The 20,463-nt window shown below is 38.3% G+C and overlaps 1 protein-coding gene across 2 annotated transcripts in view; it reads left to right on the plus strand.

Annotated features, from left to right (window-relative positions):
- The window catches only part of PDZRN4 (PDZ domain containing ring finger 4), a 229,829-nt gene that overhangs the window by 190,129 nt on the left and 19,237 nt on the right, over positions 1-20,463 (plus strand). The gene's annotated exons all lie outside the window — the stretch shown is intronic.

A 20,463-nucleotide genomic window follows, 5' to 3' on the forward strand; every position in this document is an offset into this window, starting at 1 on the left:
CTCTACCTTAAGAAGCCATTTTAAAGGTTTCATATAACTGGATGGCATTTGGAAATTAAATGAAAGGCAAAAGCCTTGGCAAATATGCAGTGAATTCACTTTTATTGTGTCTTTAGCATCTAAGATGCTCAACTGCAAGTTCAGCCCACTGCTCTTCTAGCAGACAGGGGAATCTGAAAAATCAAATAACATCTACTTAGTGAATCTCATCAGAACAAGCAAACTTTTATTTGAACTCCTCAAAAAATCATTGCTATGGATAAATGAAATGATTATTTCTTCCCAGCTGGATTTTGATGTAGTATCTCACAGCATAAGAGTCTTAGACTTTAAGTTCTATTTTGACTCCCCCTGTGTAATACAATATTAAATTTCTCTGTCAGGTGTGTTTGTTCATGATACTTGTTCCTGAAATGTAATAGAAACTATTTTTTTGTGGTAGTATTTAATTTAATTAGTAATGAAAGCATCTAGAAAGAATTTTTTTTTAAATGGTAAAACAGATAATTTTCACCATTTAATAAAAATATCAGTGACAATTTTTAAAGGGTCTACCTGGTGGAATCAGATCCTCTTTGTGGCCATTATTTATCCCTAATAATGGCCAGCATAAATACTCTGACTACAGTAAATGTTTGGGCAGGTTCTCAGTTGCCTGTATTCTCTGCTAATCACAACATCATAGTCATTAATTTGCTTTTAGCTGTGATTCAGTTGCCCAAGGCATATTCACTGAGTGTCTGAAATAAAGTGTTTCATGTGAAATTTAAATGGGAAAGAAACTGTCTAGACTCCTTTGAGAAGAAGGTTTTTCTACTAAATATGTAAGTTTTTAGCAGGAACAAGAACATCTCGCAGCCTTTAATTATCGGAGCTCTCACCATTAAAGATATTCCTAAAGTTTAAGCCCATATCGTAATATTATGGTTTAGGTTACTCACTGGTTGTATTACCTGCTATTTCAGGTCCTTGCAAGATGTTATAAAGCTCCATTGCCACAACCAGGGATCTGGAAAAACTGAGATCATTGTCCTCTTGTCCTCACAGTTATATATGTCCATCCCAAAAAAGAATCTCAGAGTCAAAAAGAACTTCCCAGCTCCTGTTGCCAGTCCTGGGGAGAAGCAGCAGGACAGGGGGTGGAGTAGAGGCTATGCTCCAATGCTGTCATGGTCTCTACAACAGTATTGCCTCAGGTGTACTCTGCTGTGGCCACTCCTTTCCTCTGCAGAGAGATTTGTCCTGATGTATCCTGGCACCTAAATTATGCCAGCATTACTTACTGTCAAACAGATGTTGGAACTAATCCAATTTTTTTTTTTTAAGTAGAATTTTAGAAGTGTTACTGCCTGATCTAATTTTGAGCATAGCTCTGCAAGTTCCTCTGCTGTGGCAGCAGCAACAGGGAAGAAAAAATGCTCAAGTATTTAGATAGACAAAAACTGACAAAAGATGAACAAAAACTATCACTGTCCATCTGATGCCAAAAGAATTTTTGCTTTTATATAGTCTCCATATATTTGTAGCTCTGTAGACTATTATTGTATTGCTATATAACTCCTAGCTAACTCCAGCATTTTTCCTACCCTGATAGACAGAAAGGCAAAACAAATTCAAAAGACCCTATTCTAATCTTGCTTCTTCTGGGAATCAAGGAGGAGCTACCCTCCCAAGACACTTTCCTATAAACAACTAGAAGGAGGGGGCTCCAGAAGAGGCTGAACCAAGTGGGGGAATTACCTCATCACCTCTGCTTCTAACTGGGATTTCTTGGCAATATGCTGATTTGCTGAGCTGACAAAACTGTCTTCACCCTATGTGATGTGGGCATTTTTCCTCACTTTCCTCTGGAGGCCTCCAATTAAAGACCAGCTTTTATATGATTGCCTGTATTAATATTGTCTCAAAAGTGTGTTGCTTAGTTTCTAGATTTTTAACACATCACGTCCGCCATCTAAGGGTGAAAGCATCATGGAGCAGGGGTGCAGAAGCCCTGGCCATGCCACCCCTCAGTCTGCAGACTGGATGGAACAACCAGAGTGTTCTCCATCTCACACTGATTGATTTATCCTGTGTTTAGGGGAAAGAGGTTTATTGTTATTACTGTGCCTTTTTTAGAAGGAGGAGTTTATCAGTGTTCCTTGATTTTATAATTGTTTTTTTAATTTGTGACAACTTTCTGGTTGAACTTTAGCTGATCGCACACAGCAAAAAACTTGTCTGCTGTCAAGAGCATGGTTCTGTTTCCAAAAAGCACATTAACTTTCCCATTCTACAAACGGATGGAGATAAGTAGCTCACAGGTCTCCATGGCGAGCATGAAAATTTTTAAATGGATTAAAATCCAAACCTGGAGATTTCAGGAAGGAATTAAAACAAGATAGTGAGCAGAAGAAGAACTAGAACAACACCTCCTTATTTCCTAGAAATGGTTTGTAAATGAAGAATGCATCAGTTATGAGACACAAATGCAAAATATGCAGCCACATTAGGAAGTAAGGAAATAAGACGACTAGCAAATGGGGTGCTGGGAATAAAAATGGTTTCCAAGAAAGGGAATGTCCTGAAAAATTCTGATCACTTTTATTCTTGCATACAAATATGTGCTAGTGTTTAAGTACCTGAGCTACCACCATAAGAGACCAAGAGGAGGATCATATATGATAGCCAGCACTGGGTATATGGACTTATACTTGCAGTGGTAGGATTAGACATTATAAGACTCTTCTACTCCAGTTGTAAGCTAGAAAAACCCCGTGGGCTGTGATCAGATTGTCACAATGCAATGAACTCAAGTATGAGCCAATTGTCTTGGAAGGATGCCCTCCCAGGGAGGCTCATAAGGCTCCATACAGTACCATACTCTAAATGAATGGCTGGGACGATGATGAAGCTGGGGGATTTTCATCTGCCAACTTGAGTATCCTTATGTTGCTACTGCAAAAATTGTCCTAAAAGAAATCTGAATTGCTGGTAGATGCTTAGGCAAAGCCCGCCTCAGTCAGTGTTGGCAGAAAGGCATCAAAAGATTTGCAATTCTTGCATAGCCAGATACTCATGAGGACTTTTAAGAAACAGGAATGGACTGATGTACACATCAGTGCTCTGTTGGACTTGTAATCAATATCAATGAAAGAGAGCCAGAGCTATTCACCCAGCCTGACCATGAGTGGCTTTCTGCTTCTGGACGAGTGAGTTTTGATTATAGATCACACTTGTTGGTACCAATGAGGTGAAATGACTAAAAGCATTACAGTCCCCAGGAAATCTGTGTTAAACGTTGCTCTAAAATTTGTTCTTGTAAGAAGAGTAGAGGCTACTGGTGCTAGGGAGGAATAAGTAAGCTAATGGTGCACATTTAATAACATTTCTGAACCTACTATCCAGGAGAGAGAAACTTTGTATACTTGTTTTGGAATATTAATAGTAATGCAGAAATTAAGGGGACAGAGTCATTTAAATGGTGGGACAGTTACAAAGTAGGTAGAAAAAAGATAACCAGCAAAGAATGTTGTAAAGACAGAGATGGCCAAAAGAAAATATCACTGATGTCCTACACAATCAGTCTAATGAGACAGGAAAATAAGATGTTACAAGCAGGCACAAGCTCATAGTGTTGTTTAATCACTAGGTCCCTATCCACAGGCAGAGACCTTCATACCATGTGTATACGAAGTAGCTTTTGAGCAAAAGCAGAATGGGAGGTGATTGTTTCCTGCTGGGGGATTACAGCTTTTAAAACTTCCTGTGTCTCAGATAGGAAAAGATTCTCATTTCCAGCTGAATGCTTCCTCCGAACAGCAAAAGCAGACATCCTTGAGAAGGAATAGCAGTGGGTTGCATTATCTGTTGTTGCATATATGAAGAAGACTATACTTAAATTTGCTGTCAACATTGAGGGGTTGTTTTTTGGAGGAAGGCTGGATGTTAGTCAATGTGGATGCACAAAGGAAACCAGAATAATTGCCTAAAAGACTTTCCAGCTCTGATTATTTTCATTTTTAGGCACAAGTGATTGATTCAGCTTTCAGGAGCCTGGAAAATTATATCAACAGTCCATCATGTCAGGAGGAAAACATTTTACAGTGAAAAAAGGGAGAATGGCAGCCATTGTGTTAGCCCACCTGTGTCTGATGACTTTAGTTCTAACGCACGCCAATGATGGTTGTGATAGATTGGGACAGTTTTAAAACCAGTACCTCTGAAAAGTTGCTTAGGATAGAGTTGACCCTATATGAAATTATGAGATATTCTGATGCTCTTCACTTAGAAACTATTGAGCAGCTTTATGTTACTTTTTTGCTCAGAAAGTTTGTGCGTGTCAGTAAACATACAGACAGCCACATGAATCATGTGCAGGTAAAATCTTTCTGTGATCATGTTTTATGGAGCCTTTTGTGTCCAAACAGTGAAAGGATAAGTATTCTTGGAGGAAAGAGCGTGGTATTTTGAGAAAAAGCCAGATGAGACTTTTCCCACTTGGAGCATGAGCTAGAAACTACACACATGCTCTGTGGATTGTTCCTGTGCTATAGAAAACAGGACTTATGGAAATTAGAGTACTCATATGCAAGTTGCTTTACTGCATCATCCTCCTCCTAAGCACAGCAGTGCATAGTACTCTGAGGGTTGGTTAATACTTCAGAGCAAAAATTATTACTCTTAAGATCATGTTCTGATTTGTAGATCCAAGGGACAGATTTTTCCATCAGAATAACGAAATAAATATCTATGTGTGCATGTGGAATGCAAATACTAATTTATGGTTATGAACAGCCATTCATTTAAATATTTTGATAAGTATTTGCACTCATAAATCTGTTAACTGTAAATTCACATTAGTCCATCAAGTTTACTACTGGCCTTCTCCAAACCTGCTGAAATTTCTAAGGTTTCTTATTGACCTGAACATTTCTGGATAAGACCCTGTCAGCTGTTTTCACAAACAACTAAAAATGGGATAAAAATATAGATAAGATAGAAACCTTTTGGAATTGGCCATGAGTAAGTCTTTGTGTAGATGTCTTTTCACTCGACATTTAAAAGTTGCATTGGAGAAAATTTTAACCTGCTCTCCTTGTTTGTTCTACTGTATCTGAGCATTGCAGTACATACAGTGCAGCAGTAACACACTGGTTCCCTCTTCTAGTAATACTCATCCCACTGTGATGAGGGAAGGTATTTCAGGAGCAAATTCAAATTTATCAGTTCTGTGACATTACACTTTTGAAGTGATTGATTTTTATTGGCATTTTTCCTTAGAAATAAAGAAGGAGTAATTTCAGATAGCAGTCTGAGTGAGGCTGTTTATCTGAATAAAGTTACTTGAACACCTATAAGTATTTATGGGTTGAGGCTCTCATGGGCCACTGAAGAGTGGTCTCAGTGACATTCATTCTCAGTGAACAGCCCACCACTGCTGTAATAGTCCAGGAGAGACCTGCCTGCCTGGCAGGATTCCTATTTAAGACCTTTTCAACACATAGATTACTTAACCAATAAAATAAACAGGTCTGTCTATCTCATAAATACATATTTAGGGCCTTTCTAACATGAGGATTACTGATCTGATAGCCTGTAACAGCTCCCTCCAGAGCTCTGATAGTCTGCAAACACCCCTGTGTGAGCATTACAGGAGCTTGCGGCAGCACAACTGGAACCCCTCTTCAATTGCTAGCACCTGAGCAAACAGGTTTTTATGGAAACAGCTTCTGTGCACACACTGCCAGCACTGCTGATTGCTGCCGTCAGGCTCTTTTGTTTTGTTACTTGAGTGTTTCTGCACAATGAAGCTAGCTATCAGGCTGTGTATGTTTTTTCACTGTATTTCCTACTGTGACTGGAGTCTTTATATTTTACCCTGAACTTCTTAAAATTGGAGATAAATCACAAAATTCACCTCTAGGAAATAAAAGGCAGTTTTTGAATTCAGCAACCACCAGGCAATTTAAAAGAGAAGGCTTCGAGAAATATGGATCCTTATAGAGATATGGATGTTGTAGTTTAGAAGAGCTGAAATGATGGACAAGGTTGTGGCTTTCCATTGTCATCAGACCTGACTGGTATGGTAGGAGAAATAGGAACAAATTTGATGTGTTGTAGATTTTCAATGGAAAAAGCAGATGTTTCTCACCACATGACTACCTTATGGGGCTGCTGTTGTGGTGAAGGAACTGAACTGACAGCTCAAAGTGGGCTTAGACAATTTGGGACTTCATCACAGAATTATGGAATGGTTTGGATTGGAAGGGACCTTAAAGATCATGTAGTTCCAACCCCTGTCATTGGCAGAGACACCTCCCACTTGACCAGGTTGTTCAAAGTCTCATCCAGCATGGCCCTGAACACTGCCAGGGATGGAGCATCCACAACTTCTCTGGGTGTCTCACTACCCTCATAGTGAAGAACTTGTTCCTAATATACAATCTAAATGTGCCTTCTTTCATTTTAAAGCCCTTACCCCTTGTCCTATGTATACATGCCCATGTATAAAGTCCTCTCCAATTCCCTTAGGTGGGGAAGGGTGCTCTAAGTTCTTCCTGAGGCTTTCTCTTTTCCAGGCTGAACAACCCCAATTCTCTCAGTCTATTATCATAGGAGAGATACTTGGTACACTGTTTCTTTTCTGACCATTGGTTCAAACCTAGCAGTTAGAGCTAGGTTTGAATCCTGGTTACCCCATGGTATAGAGACATTTACTGACACCATTGTTCTTATTCTTTAATGGCAGTTTTTAATATTATGTAGTACTTGCTGATAAGAAGTATCATGAAGGAAGTGGACAGGTATGTGTGGGCCTATACTTTGTGGTCTTGGCCGCTTAGGAGAGTCTAGTTTGTGGGGACTTGGGGTGATTGGTGTTTTTGTTTTCTTTTTTCCCATTCCACCTGTTCTATCCTACAAATATAAAGAGAAAAAATGGGCTGTGTTTAAAGCTATCTTGTAAGGAATTCTCCTGGATTAGTAAATAGATCATTAGAATTGTTTCAGTTGGACCTGAAGAAGCACCGAGTATGATCAGGGCTTCTAAAACCTTTCCTTGTGATTTCTTCCTGTTAACTCAAAAGAGTTCTGGTGGCAAACACCCAGCCTTGACCCAGCTATTGACTAAAAATGGAGATCACAGTTGAAATAAAAAAAAGGGAAAGTGGCACTGGAATATGTTTTTGCTTTATTTCTTTAATAACACTGGATGATAATTAAAAGAACACTGAGCATGCATTTGGCATAAAACAGCATAAGATTATGTATTTTCACCAGAATTTTTATTTTTAAAATACCTGTGAATTTACATCAGTATAATTTTCCCAGTAATAAACATGGAATTTCTCCCTTGCTGTGGCCAATTGTACACTGTAGATGAGCAAAGGATTGGTAAAAGGAGCAGCCCTTTTCTTTCAGTTTTTCATTTGCTTTTAAGTATTGAAGTTACTTTTCAGGTATAATTAAATTAAACAAAACCATTCTATTGAGGTTCTGCAGTGTTATGATACCTGAATTCATAAGCAGGTGAACTAAGGACAGTTGTATTGAGAGACTTGCCAAATCAATCAGTGGCAGAACTGGCAATAAAAGCCAGAAGCCTTTAATTGTAATACATCTCTTTTTTGGCCATTAAATCAGTCTTTTTCCTTACTAGTCATTGGGTCATTTAGATAGAAGGCAATGTCAGGGTAATTTCTGCCACAGTTGTTCGCTGATTTTGAGTGCATTGCAGTAAATCATCACAAAATCCTGACATTCAAAGTGAATGAAGTTGCTGTCATCTCACTTCCTCTAAGTAACAAATATGCCAATTTAGGGATTTGAATTGTGTCCACAACTGCAGAGGATCATGAGAGAATGGGGAGAAAAAGACACAAAAAGTGGCATGGACAAATTTATCAAGGTTATTGCCATTTATTGTGTTTCAAAACAGGAGAAAATATTTATCAAGTCAGTGAAATTCATTCTGTTTCATGATTTCATAAAACAAGCACAGGGTTACTCCTTACTTCACCTGGAAGCTAATAAAAATTCTTACTTGTTGTCAGAGCTTATGTTTTTCCAGGAAAATGAAGAAAAGTGACTTTAGTTCAGCAACACTTTATTGCTGGGCAACATAACAATGTATGGAAGGTGCTTTTTAGTCAGTGAAGGAAGAGAAAGGTGCTGGTAATATTTTCATATTTATGGAAATGCGTGGATTATAAATCTTCTGTTTTGGAGAAATTCTTTGTTTAGACAGTTCTTACATTATTATCCCCATACTTCCATATATGCTTTACAGTCAAAATGTTTCTAAGGGTTTTATTAATGCCATTTTTCATATGCCTTCTACTTGAATGTTCATGTAGTCTGCCATGGAAACATGAAATCTGCTATACAGACAAAAGATGGGAGGGAATAATTTATTTTACATATTCTTTTAAAAGTAGCTTAAGTCGTGTTAACCAGTTTATTACAATGTTGCTATTTTAAAGCTTAGATCCTAGGAAATCCTAGAGCACAGGAAACGTGGGCTGAGTTCTCCTAGCAAGAGGGAACCTTTTACAATAAACTGAGCTTAAAGCAAGGTTTCAGTATTATTCATGCTGGGCCTTCAGAGGAGAAATCAAAAAAAAAAAGCAGGAGAGGCCTTTTATCTGAGAGTTTGCTTTTTTATTTAATGAGGGATCTCTTCAAAGAGAATGTGATAGTCATTCCTAGAGGGCATGGTTTGGTGAGCAGGAATACAGGTGAAACTGTATTGTGCATCAAAAGGCAGAAGATGAGTTTGCTTTGTATTTCATCTCATGATTTTATCAATCTGCACAAGTATGTGTTTGTGGGTAGAGGGCATTCCGTGTGCAACAGAAGTTTGAACAGCTGAAACTCAGCATGGATATGGGGCCATAGACCTCATTTTGGTGCCAGGAAAATCAAAACGTGTTTTGCAAGTAGTTTCCTATTGCTTCATGTGCTTGATTTATAGGCACATGTATGTGATTAAAATGTGCATATTTTAACTATACATATTTTAATATGTGTGTACCTCAAGGTAAACAAGAGCATAGATTGGGATGGGATTTTAATAGTGCTTTCTAAGAATTTCTAAATTCAACTTTAAAATCAGCTTTTTTATAGTATTTTGCCTCTACTGGGTCTGAAGGGCATAAACTGAATTACAGAAAAGTATATTTCTCACAAATGTAATTGAAAAACTACATTTTCAACTTGAATTCAACTAATAGCCCAAAATAGCCTTCACACAGTTGTAGATCTAGGCTGTCCAAACACATGGAGTTGTAACTGGTTCAGAGTTTGAATCTACAGCTATATGTTCTACTGTCCAGATAAATGCTTGCTGCAGCAGATGTTGGCACATCTGTTATGCTTCCCCATTTCGATTGGCTGCCTGGGTGTTTAGAAAGTGCTGATGAGGCAGATAAATCTTCTGACACATTTCAGACCCAAAGCAGGCAGGCAGCAGTCGCAATGATGTTTACAGAGTACTCAGCAGCAACATTTTGAAATACAGCAAATATAAAGTATGATTTTACCTGCACTAGGTGAAATTTATTGTATTGTATTGTTATTGTATTGTTTTAATTTATTCTTTCATTTATTGTATTGTGAAAGCTAATTATTCAAAGTGATTTTCAGCTGATCTGAATGCCCCTTAAATCTGCAGCTGAATGCCCCTTAAATCTGCAGCTATGACACCCGTTAAATCTCTGTACTTTGTGTATCTAAGATATGTTGTCTAGAAAAAGGTGCCTGCTACAATTTAGAAAGAACTGTAAGCTATGAAGAGGTTCTTTATTAAACATAAGGGAATTAGAAATCAGAAACAGCTGAGGTATATGGGGTTTTTGGAAGAGGAACAGATATCATCTGGGGACCTGAAGTTCCTGGCCTTATCAGAATTCTTACTTTCAACACGTTTTCTTCTACCCAATGAAGTGTGTCAGATTTAAATATTTTTGTACCACTAGGGCCTGGAAAACTCTAGCGTATCAAAGAGGACATTCATGGACAGAGAAGTATATATATGACAGTCTCAGGTGTGGAGACTGGTTTCCAAGTACATAGAGCTTTTGCACATCTTGGATCCCTTCCAGACCTTCATCTCCAACACAATGAATGATAAACAGAAATGTAGAAGTTGCTGTAAAGATCTTAGCACTGATGTCATGAGCTAATATTGTCTCATTCCCTTCAGTAGACATTACCACTAGGTTTTCCAAGTGGCCTTCAATTACCCCTGTTTGAGGCAAGTCCAGAAATTGCAGTGAGCCTGTTGTAGAGGAGGAAAGAAATGGCTGCTGATTATACAGCTGATATAGTCATAGTCTACAACTTGTAGTTGTAGTAATAGTCTACAACTTCGCTGGACAACTCTTCCAGTCTTTGACTACCCTCATAGTAAGAAGCACTTCCCTAAATATCTAATTGGAATTTCCTGAGTAGCAAGTGTCTGTTGTCTCATGTGGCTGTCACAATGCACCTCAGAGAGTCTGGTTCTGACTTCTCTGGACTCTTGCATTGATACCTGAAGGAAGCAACAATATCTCCTTATTGAGTAGGTGAATTCTCTTCAAAATCAAATGCAGTTCTCCCAGCTTTCCCTTTTTGCAGATGTACTCCAGCCCTCTAATTAGTAAATGGACTTCTAGTCAGACATGGAGTACTGTATTCCTACCTGAAAACCAAGAGAAGGTCTGTTATAACACTTTGTATCAGAGCCATTTCCATTGGAAAACAGATGGGGGAGCAAATTCTGGGAAGCCCCAAAAGGAAAAAAAAAAATTGAACTGGTTAAGTTTGATGGGTTTGTTCTCCCCTCCGCCCAAGGAGCAAAAACCAATGTGACAGTTTAGCGTGTTCACACACACTTCACAATAGAACAGTTACTACTCCAGTCTGCTTATCTCATTTTAACATAAGGTTCAGTTCCTGCCTCCTCTGTGCTATTCCCACCTTCTTTGTTTATTGAGAAAAAAGTGACAATGTAGTATCTAAGATAAGTGAAAAAAGAAACACTTCACTGCATATTATCAGTTAGCTAATTATACTTCAACCTCCTCTTGTATCCTTGCAAATTTACATTTCTATTGAGGGAAACCCTAATATCAAGGACCAAAGTTAAAGCTGAAAAAGACTACATATAAGCATTTCATCATAGATCTCTCTGCTCAGAAAGCAGAGAGATGGTTTTCCCAAGATACACAATGGTTTCATGGTTTTCCCAGATACACAATATACCAGAAGGGGTGCTGGGTCTCAAGCAGGAGGAAATATATATGCATGCATATCACAGGAAAATATAGGTATGTAGTTAAGTATTATTAATAAATTAGCATTCATACTGCACCATGGAAAAAGAACAGAAATAAAGAGGACAAATAGGAAGGCAGAAGAATCAGGGAGAAAAGTAAAACCATAACTTGTTTGAAAGAAGACAGTGGATGTTTTCTTCTCCAGTAAGTGTGATCATCCAGACAATAGGAAAAGTTCTTTTTCAATAGCATTTAGAGTATTTTAGGTTTAATATTTCTCATAAGTGTTGATATTTTAGATTTATCATTTTGACGGGAGTCTCAAGATTTGGTATCAAGCTTCAAGAGAAGGTTTGTGACTTCCTAGAAGATACGCTGTCAGCTATTGAGCCTTTAGCAGCCAGGAAGCCTGTAATTTGTAAAGGAGTTTTTCCCTTCTTTGACTTCCATATGACATACACTCACTCTAAAGTACGCTATTCTTTAAGCTAAAATACCCTTTAAATGCAAGTCAGCCCACACAAGGTCTGCCAGGCCCACAGAATTAAAGGTGTTTATCTCATCCTCATATGCTCCAGACTCTTCCTCCCATTGCAGCACTGAACTTGTTCATACAGTGATCACAGGCTTCTCATTAGTTGTAGTCCAGCTCGATCATTCATCCAGCCCAACCAGTTGCCCCATCTGCTCCATGACTGCTATCCATGCCATCCTCACCCAAAGGGAGTCTCAGCTGACACCAGGGTGTCTTCCTCCTCCCACTCATGGCCAGGAGGCTGTTACTGATCACCACACATCAGATTGCTGAATACTCACTGGCAGGCCTACTGTGCCCTAAGTTTCTCCAGTGTTTGATTTTTCACACAGAAGTGTAATGCACACCAAAAATTTTCACTCCAGAGCTGCAGGGTGAGAGTGAATTCCCACATCCATTGGTGCTTCTTTATTATTAAAAGATTCAGCAGCTACAGTGCCAAAGTCTGCTACCACAGTTGAATGATATTTAATTACTAGGTGTCTATATTTCAGCATATTAATTCTAGGGGGTTCCGCTATTTTTTTCTTTTTCTTCTTTTGTTTTGTTTTCTAACACTGGTATAATTGTCTACAGCATCCTGCCATCCAAGAGCATTCTTTTTCTAGACACAAAACAGCATGTGGCTCTAAGAGTAGCTATGAAGCAGGGATCAGTAGGAAAGTGGTTTTATTTTTAAGTATTTCTCATACTACATTGTGTTTGGGTTTGAATTATGCATTTGAAAAATGCTTGCTGATATTTCTACTTTCTGCTTTGATGTAAACAAATCTTGTGTCAGAGATTCTTAAATCTAAAGCAGACTAAAAAATGAGGATTATATGAGACTTCAGCCTATAAGGTAAAGCCCCCACCCCTTGGACTGAGCATTGTTTTTCCCCACCATGTGGAATGGAGATAACCCTCTATTTCTTTGTGGCAAGCTACCAACCAAATCCATTCTGGCAAATCTGACACCCAATGTGATTTGTCCTTTTCGATGCTGTTTATGAGAAATCAGGACAGTCTTCTGTCAAAATTGATAAGTGAGAGGACACCAGGGAATGCGATTTTATTTCTAACAGCACAGCTGCCAGCAGTTCCAACTTGTTTACATCTAGACTGTCTCTGCCTCGCTCCATAGCTTTTCTATTTCCATCCAAATAGACCCCAAGTACATTGTGGATGTGCTGGTCTGTGTGAAATCTGAATAACAGAACATACTGGGACTGTTAGAGAGAGGAAAAAAATTATTTCTTTTGGTTATTTTCACAACTTGAGGATGTCAGAGAAACCCTGAACTCTACTAAATCTCCATAGACATTTACAGAATGGTTTCTAAAACTGATCTATAATGTGCTAAAATCCTGCAGTGATTGTAGACTTACATGTAGAAGATAGCAGAGCAGTTAAGAGCTTTGCTTTTCTGATAGAAGAATTGTTTTTCTGGTGAAAGTGGTGTGTTTGTAAATTAAACTCCCTGCAAGCTTTTAAATACAAGTTTCATTCATTGTGAAAAGAATGTGATAGGACCTAGCAGTGACCTGTGAAGGGGAGGGCTGTTTCATTGCACTCTGTTTCACACTGAATACTTCTGGAACATAGCCTTCAATTAGCCTGTGTTAATGTATTTCCTGGAAAATCCCTTTGACAGGAGAGCATAACTCTTTGATGGTGTTAGGATAGTTCTGAGGTCTAGGATGCCTTTGTTTGCCTTCAGTATTACTTGTCTTCTATCTGGAAGCTCCAGAATCCCAGATGATTTTGATCTTGTTTTATTGGCACACTTAAGAAAGCTGCAGTGATAGGCAGTTCCTCTATACAGGCTCTCCTGCAAGCTGTTTTTTTTACAGTGGCTCACCCTAAACACTCAGTTGTCATGGAGGTAAAGTGAGAGAAGGGGTTTATATTGGACTAATCTATTTTATGACAGAAAAGCTTTTCTAGAAACTGAAAATTCTTGTTTCTTTCTGCCATTTGTGTTTTGCATTTATGAGTAAATAGATAGTCTATATGGTTTGTCATTAAAAGTGAAATCCAGAGATGACTGCAAATGTCATTACTCTGATTCTGTGAATTGTGGGGTGCTCTGACATTTTCACTTTCTCATTATAAGCATATATCCTGTCACTGTGTTTTCAAGACTTGTAATCATGCTCTTAATTAACTGTTAGATGATTGCCTGGAAAGATTCTCTGCAGTGTTACTGACCCGCCTGGCAAGCACTTACATACAGATATATAAGCACTGCACAGATATATAACACTGCCTGTGCCTATATAGTCATATACAAAAGTTTGCACACATAGACCTATTATGCACATGCAAGAATTAAATATTTAAGACCCACCCCAACCCTGAAAGTAGAATATCTACCTTAGTATGAAATTACTTCATTAAATATACAGCAGAGGTGTCACAGACTCTCTTCATCTAAACAGAGATAGGTAGTCCACAGAACAAGGATCATAGTTGAAATAGATTGTTTTGATGAATTCTAGCAATACTAGGATTTCCATCTCTTTCTTCTGAGTTTCTTCAAATTACTTCTGGCCACCAATAAAGATATAACCTCTAAAAAAAGCCAAGCTCAGTGTTGGAAGCATGATTTGGGTTATGAGGAACATGATACCTGTTTGAAACACTGTTTAAACTGTGTATCTTACCTATTGTACACACCCTGGTCATTTGTACATGACCCTCACAACTCCTGCACAGTACAAATTCAAGATGAAATAAACTGTGCTTTAAAATGAAGTCTGAAGAATTGCATTTATTCTGCTGATGTTTGTTTTGCTACAAACCCCTCTGTTTTACACCCTCTCATTTCCAATATATGATTTTTTATAACTTGTTAATACCATTATCATCTCTTCTGAATTTCAGATGAATTTTTTCTATTTAGTAGCTCCACTGTTAGCCCTCCTAGGGCTTCATTAGATTGAAAAGTTCCTGTACAAAGAGTTGAGGTTCTGTTTGTATTATTTTTATTTAATGAGCAGAATTACTTGCCAGTGATGATGAGTGTGTAGCATTATGAAGATTAAATATTATTCAAAGTAGCAATGTAAACGACTGGTGATTTAGCAGCCTGGAAAAGGTAAATCCTTCAGGTCAGGTGGAGTTAAAAAACAAGAAAGTGAATGCTATTAGCAAGATGCTGCCAGGTGCTTGGCTCTTTGAAGCCTTGTCTGATAATGATCCCAATGCTTGCATCATTGAGATGCAAGATAAGGGATGAGACAAGAACTGCAGAGTTGGAATTACTAAACACTTTTATGAGACTGAGACTGATCTTTTCTTAGTTTCCATAGTTTACAGAAACTAACTAGAAGATTAAACAATTATCTGACTTCCAGAAACTTCATATAGTAACTGTGACAGAAAGTGTGAAAAGCAGCCAAAATTCAGCTGGAGGTTGGTCTCACCCATAAAGATGCAGAATCAAGATGACACTGCAGAATGAATCTTAATTTTAAGGTGTGTGTAATCCATATAGTCCCTTAGCTCTTCTGTTTGATGCTTCAGAAGACTGGCACTAGCTCAGATAGGTGAGGGTTTGTTTTTTTTCAGTGTAACTAATTTATTAAAATAAGTCAGACTTTAATGTACTTTCTCAGTTAATTCCTCATTGAGCTATTCTGTAAGTACTCTGATCTCAGCCTTTTGTGCTTCCTTCATTCAATTACTCATTCTGTCAATTATACCATTAGCAAGATGAACAGTAAAAGCAGCTTCTCAGCAATTAGTAGAAGTAAAAAGGAAAAACAAAGACAAAAGTAACTCCTCTTATTTTGGTGTTGTTTTTTTCTTAAAATGTATGCTAAAAACTCTGTTTCTGCACTTTGGATCATCAGATATTGGGCCCCTTGTTCCATTCAATAAGTCTTGATTTCTGCTGAAAGGGCTGTGGCACAGAATAACTTGCCTGACACAAGACACTACAGGTAAACAAGGACATAATCAAAAAACCTGTACCTTTCTGTATTTTAACATTTCCAGATTCTTAGGTGATCTCACCATGAGGTAAATTGTGTAAAGAATTTGGAGCTCTGCCTGGTGGTGGACTGTAAAGGGGTAAAACATAAAGGTGGTTTATCTCATGGAGTTGTTTCAGAATCAGCACATGACCACTTACTTAGCTGTGGGCAGTAACTCACTTATTAGTGGTAAATGCATTGTTCTGGGTGGCTACAAAGATAACATTTTATTTTCTGTTTGTTTTTTTTTTTTCTTGATTTTGCAATAATATCAACTAGTAAGAATTATAATCTGGGTTTGGTCCAAAAGGTACTAGTAATCCTTCACTGGTACAGAAAAATTGCTGACCCCACAGATGTGTCCATAGAGTACATCTCTTGGAATTCTTTTGCCTTAAAAACACCATTACGCTACTGTGGGCTTTGTAGATAGAACTTGTCAGCCATATTTCAAACATTTTAGGATTAAGATAAAGCATCTCTGAATGGCATTGTTTGTTTCACCATACAAGGAGTCTTTCAGACTGGCAGCATCTTTTCTTTCTGCTGATGGAGTAGAAAGCTTCTCCACTATGCTGTGGTGATTTCCTTTTCTAAAACCTATGTGTGTCCTGTAATGTTGGCTCTTAATTTAAAATCTGTTGTTTTCATACTTTTAAACAGCAAAGCTTCCCTTCTCATTACGTCTTTTTTCTTCCCCTCTATTTAGGAGTGTTGCTTGAACTGGAGAGGGAAGAAAGCAGAGGGTTTTGGTTTTACAGGCTAGACTATACTGATCCTTTCCTCTAAAAATAATGGAGCTAAACAGAATCAGTAGATTCTAGTTAATGCGTAGAAATCAAATACTGTAGAAATTAAAGACTGTATCACAAACTGAAAATGTTTAGCATCTTCTGTTTGCCATGTTGCAAAAATATAAACTTTGAACTATGAATAACAGGTTCTTTTACACTGAGGAATAGCATTAATTAAAATTAATTTTTTTTTTTTTTTTACTATGTCTCAATGGCAAGATAATATTCTCATTGCAATTAAGGAGTTTAACTGATCACACAATATCCATTTAGGAAAAATACTATTGTGTTTGGATATGATGCTGCCTCTTCTAGTGGCAGAGTTCATTGGACCCATTGCTCTGGGGTACTGTATGGGTGAACAAAGCTCAGTAGCTGTGACAGTTTTGATAGTCTGTCTCAGTCTTTTAAGTGGGTTCAACAATTGCTGTAAAGGCAGATGGGGATTTTTCGGAAGGATGTAGAGTGTTTATAGTATTCTTACAGTGCTTTTCAAATGCTCTGCAAACATTTTTTCTTTCATGTGCTGCTACACTGGTAGTGTTTTCTGCTTATAGATAAGGAAAACAAGTCACAAAACAGTGTGAGGTGACTATAGCAAAGCAGTTACAATCAAACAGGGAAGAGGGACTTAAAAGCAGAAAACTTCTGGAACTCTGCTAAGAAATCTGTCTTACGAGGCAAGATATTCCTAATTTTTTTTTTTTTAAATTTTTTTTATAAGGTACGATGAATTTGAGATGGTAAGGAAATTTCTATATGATCTGCATCTCTTTTCTGTTTTTTCTATGTCTGCAGAAATTGGCTACTTTGTAAATTTGCATCCCAATCTTTCAAGAAGGCGTAGATAGTCTTTATTCTAATTTCCATGTCTGTCTTTTAACCAAATAATTTGTAGCAAAATACTTTAAAGTATTATCTTTACTGTGAAAATGCACTGAATTTTTGTTCTGGCCACACAGAGAAAAAAAGCCATTTGGCATTGATTTCTGTCACTTGGCAGCAAAGTACTCTTCATGTTGAGAGGTGCTGCCCCCGGTGTGCCCAGAAGAGGGGAAGGCTATCCTCTCTGGAGCTCTTCCTGAGCTTCAGTCCCCCTCCTCCCACCATCTGTCTGCCAGCACTTATTCATGAATGTCCAAATATTATTTCTCACAGATTTTGAAAATGCCGAGTTTTGAAGGCTGGCAGTTCAGTCCCTACATGCACACTGATAAAAGCCAAAGAGAAAGCTTTATATGCGTGTGTGTGCGCACGCACACATGCGTGCATATATATCAAAAAATATTTCAGAGAAGGAAATCGTGTCCTTACAAATTCATTACTGCTGCCAAGCCTACTGTTTCTTCTGTTAAATACCAGTTGTGAGGTGAAAAACTTCACAACATTATAAAGCATCTGTTGCAAAATACTATGTCAAATGTATTTGACTGTGATAGTCCAGGTTCTCTAGTGCTTCACTTGCTGCTCTTATAGATAAAATTTTTGGGCTTTTGCTCTGAGAGATAATTTACTATTTCATGCAAAGTGTTTTTAAATTTTCAAAAAATACTTTTAAACTCTGGTTTGTTTGCTTGTGACCAGGATGTATTGTGTTTCCTGTAAAAAAAGAGATGCCATGAGGTTAGTAGTGCAGATGTGCCATGGGCAAAAGGCAGTTATCTGGAATGATTTCTAGTGCAAAGCAACAGACCTTACCCACCTTCTCCCTCATGCTGAATGTGATATTACTTGAGTATGTATTTGCATCTAGACTGAAAAACACGAAATGGTTGTTGGAGACTTTAATACTAAGTGCCAGAATCTCAGTTGTAGGTATCTACAGCTTCTAAGCAGCCACAGCCATGTGCAGTCATCAGACTACATTCCATATAGTCATTTAGGAAACAGATAGTCCAAGACTACCAAATACTAATCTCAGCTGTCAGATCTGCTCCTGGGCAGAGAAGTGAAAGCATGGTAGCTCGAGTACCATGTGCAGCCAGGGCTATTGCAGCCCAGCCAGAGGACGTTAATCACTGATACTTGTCATCAGTTGGTTCCCTGAGGTGGTTTTGGTAAATCTCTTCTACACACAGCATGAAGCCTCTGAGCTCATCCTCATTTTCTTTGCTCTTTCATGCCCTAAATGGTTAATTTTTTCTGCTCATTGAGCCAGCACACTAAGAGAATTCAGTTTGTTTGCAGCCTGAAATGTTGGTACAATTTTCTGGTACTATTTTGAGTTCAAATCATCCACGAGAATTTAAGGTCATTCACATCAGAAGAAATTGTGTTCAGAGCAGTCCTGCGGGGCCCCTGTGCACCTTCAACTTGGGGATACAAGAGGTTGTGCCAGCAGGACAATGAAAGTTAATGGATTTCAGCTTTTGCACAGCTCCCTGTTTGCCTTGATTTAAAGGTCCCAGTTTTGGTCCTTTATGGTGTATTTAGGTTTCCTTATAGGCCTCCAAGGGACCACAAACTTCTTTATTCCTTAAAAGTATATCTTGTTGCTGTAATTGAAGCCGTTTTGTTACTGTAATTTCTCCCTAATATTACAGTTCTAGTCAAGTGGTCCTTCCCTCTGGAGGCATCAATTACTATGGGTTTTGAATAGGCTGCCCTCCAGTACACATTCTTTTGCTCCCAATGCCAAAATCAGGTCACTGTAATTCCCTTCCCTAGTAAAACATGCTTCTGTGTTTCTTCCTTCAACCCCAATGTATAACATGTACTGGTGAATAATTCCACTCTTTACCACTCTACATAAAACTCTTGCCATATCTATGTGTAAAACTCCTGCCATATGCCATACAGGTTTTATGAGTTTTTTCTACATTTTCTTTGTTTTCATGAAGACAATGAATGTCCAAAGTCCAGAGAGAAGCATCTAGGGTTTGTGCAGGTGGTGAACCTGTGTAGGTTTGAATTCTTGTGAGGGAGCAGGGAAGCAAGGCACAGTAGTGCACTTTGTGAAAGATGTTCAGCTGAAATGAAAACGTCGCGAGGCTTGTTGGCTAACCCAGGTGTGTGAAGTACAGGTTTTTCTGTAAGTTGTGCTTCTTTGACACCTAGGCCCCACAACTTGCTTGACTCAGTAGTGAGTCCTCACTGCTGTGCACCCAATGCCTATTTGTGGATTAGTCTGTATGACATCTCTGGGAATGGGGGGGAAACAGGCTTTGTATCACAGAGAACTCTGTACCTGAGAACTGAAGCAAAGGTTAGTCTCTCTCCTTTTATTGCATAGCCACAGAAGCGGAAGCTGTCAGGGTCCGAATGTGTCCTGAAGACTTCCTTTACATACAAATACCAACTAATGTTTCCTACTTGAAACAAGCTAATACTCTGTGTTATTGGGTTCATCCTGCTTTATTACAATTATTTGTTCCACAATGTTCAAACCAAGTGCAGCTTTGCATTTTTGTGAATGGTTTCCCTATGAAACCCTAAAGATGCTTAACTCAGATTGGTGTATGTAGTGGTTATCACTCTACCATCTGCCCAAAAACTTGCACTTTTCATGAGATGCCACTGCTGGGACATCTGGCACTAAAAATATGTTTTCTGCATCATCTCACAATTGAGGAAGATGCCACGGCTGTTTAGTCTCACAGGAGATTTCTTGGAGCATCTTTCTATTATCTAACAGCTTCTGCAATGAAGCACCACTACATTGGCCAGGGAAGGAATTATGCCATTAATGGAAGCCTGTACTTCTGCTTTATGGCTTGGATTGCTGTCAGAAGGGAGTGGCACTTGTGAATGGATTGATTGATGTTGTCCAGTCTGTCTTACATGCTATAAATCAGCTAGTGTGATGTGACTAGAAGGCCTATGTAATCTATTGTAAGTCAGCTTCTATTACCCAGAAGTCAAAGACCTGCAAAATCAATGTACAGCTATATTTCTCAAAGTTTGTCATGTCTTACCAGTTCCTATATAGCTTGAAC

Source organism: Taeniopygia guttata, chromosome 1A, assembly GCF_048771995.1.
Source record: "Taeniopygia guttata chromosome 1A, bTaeGut7.mat, whole genome shotgun sequence".
Lineage (NCBI taxonomy): Eukaryota > Metazoa > Chordata > Aves > Passeriformes > Estrildidae > Taeniopygia > Taeniopygia guttata.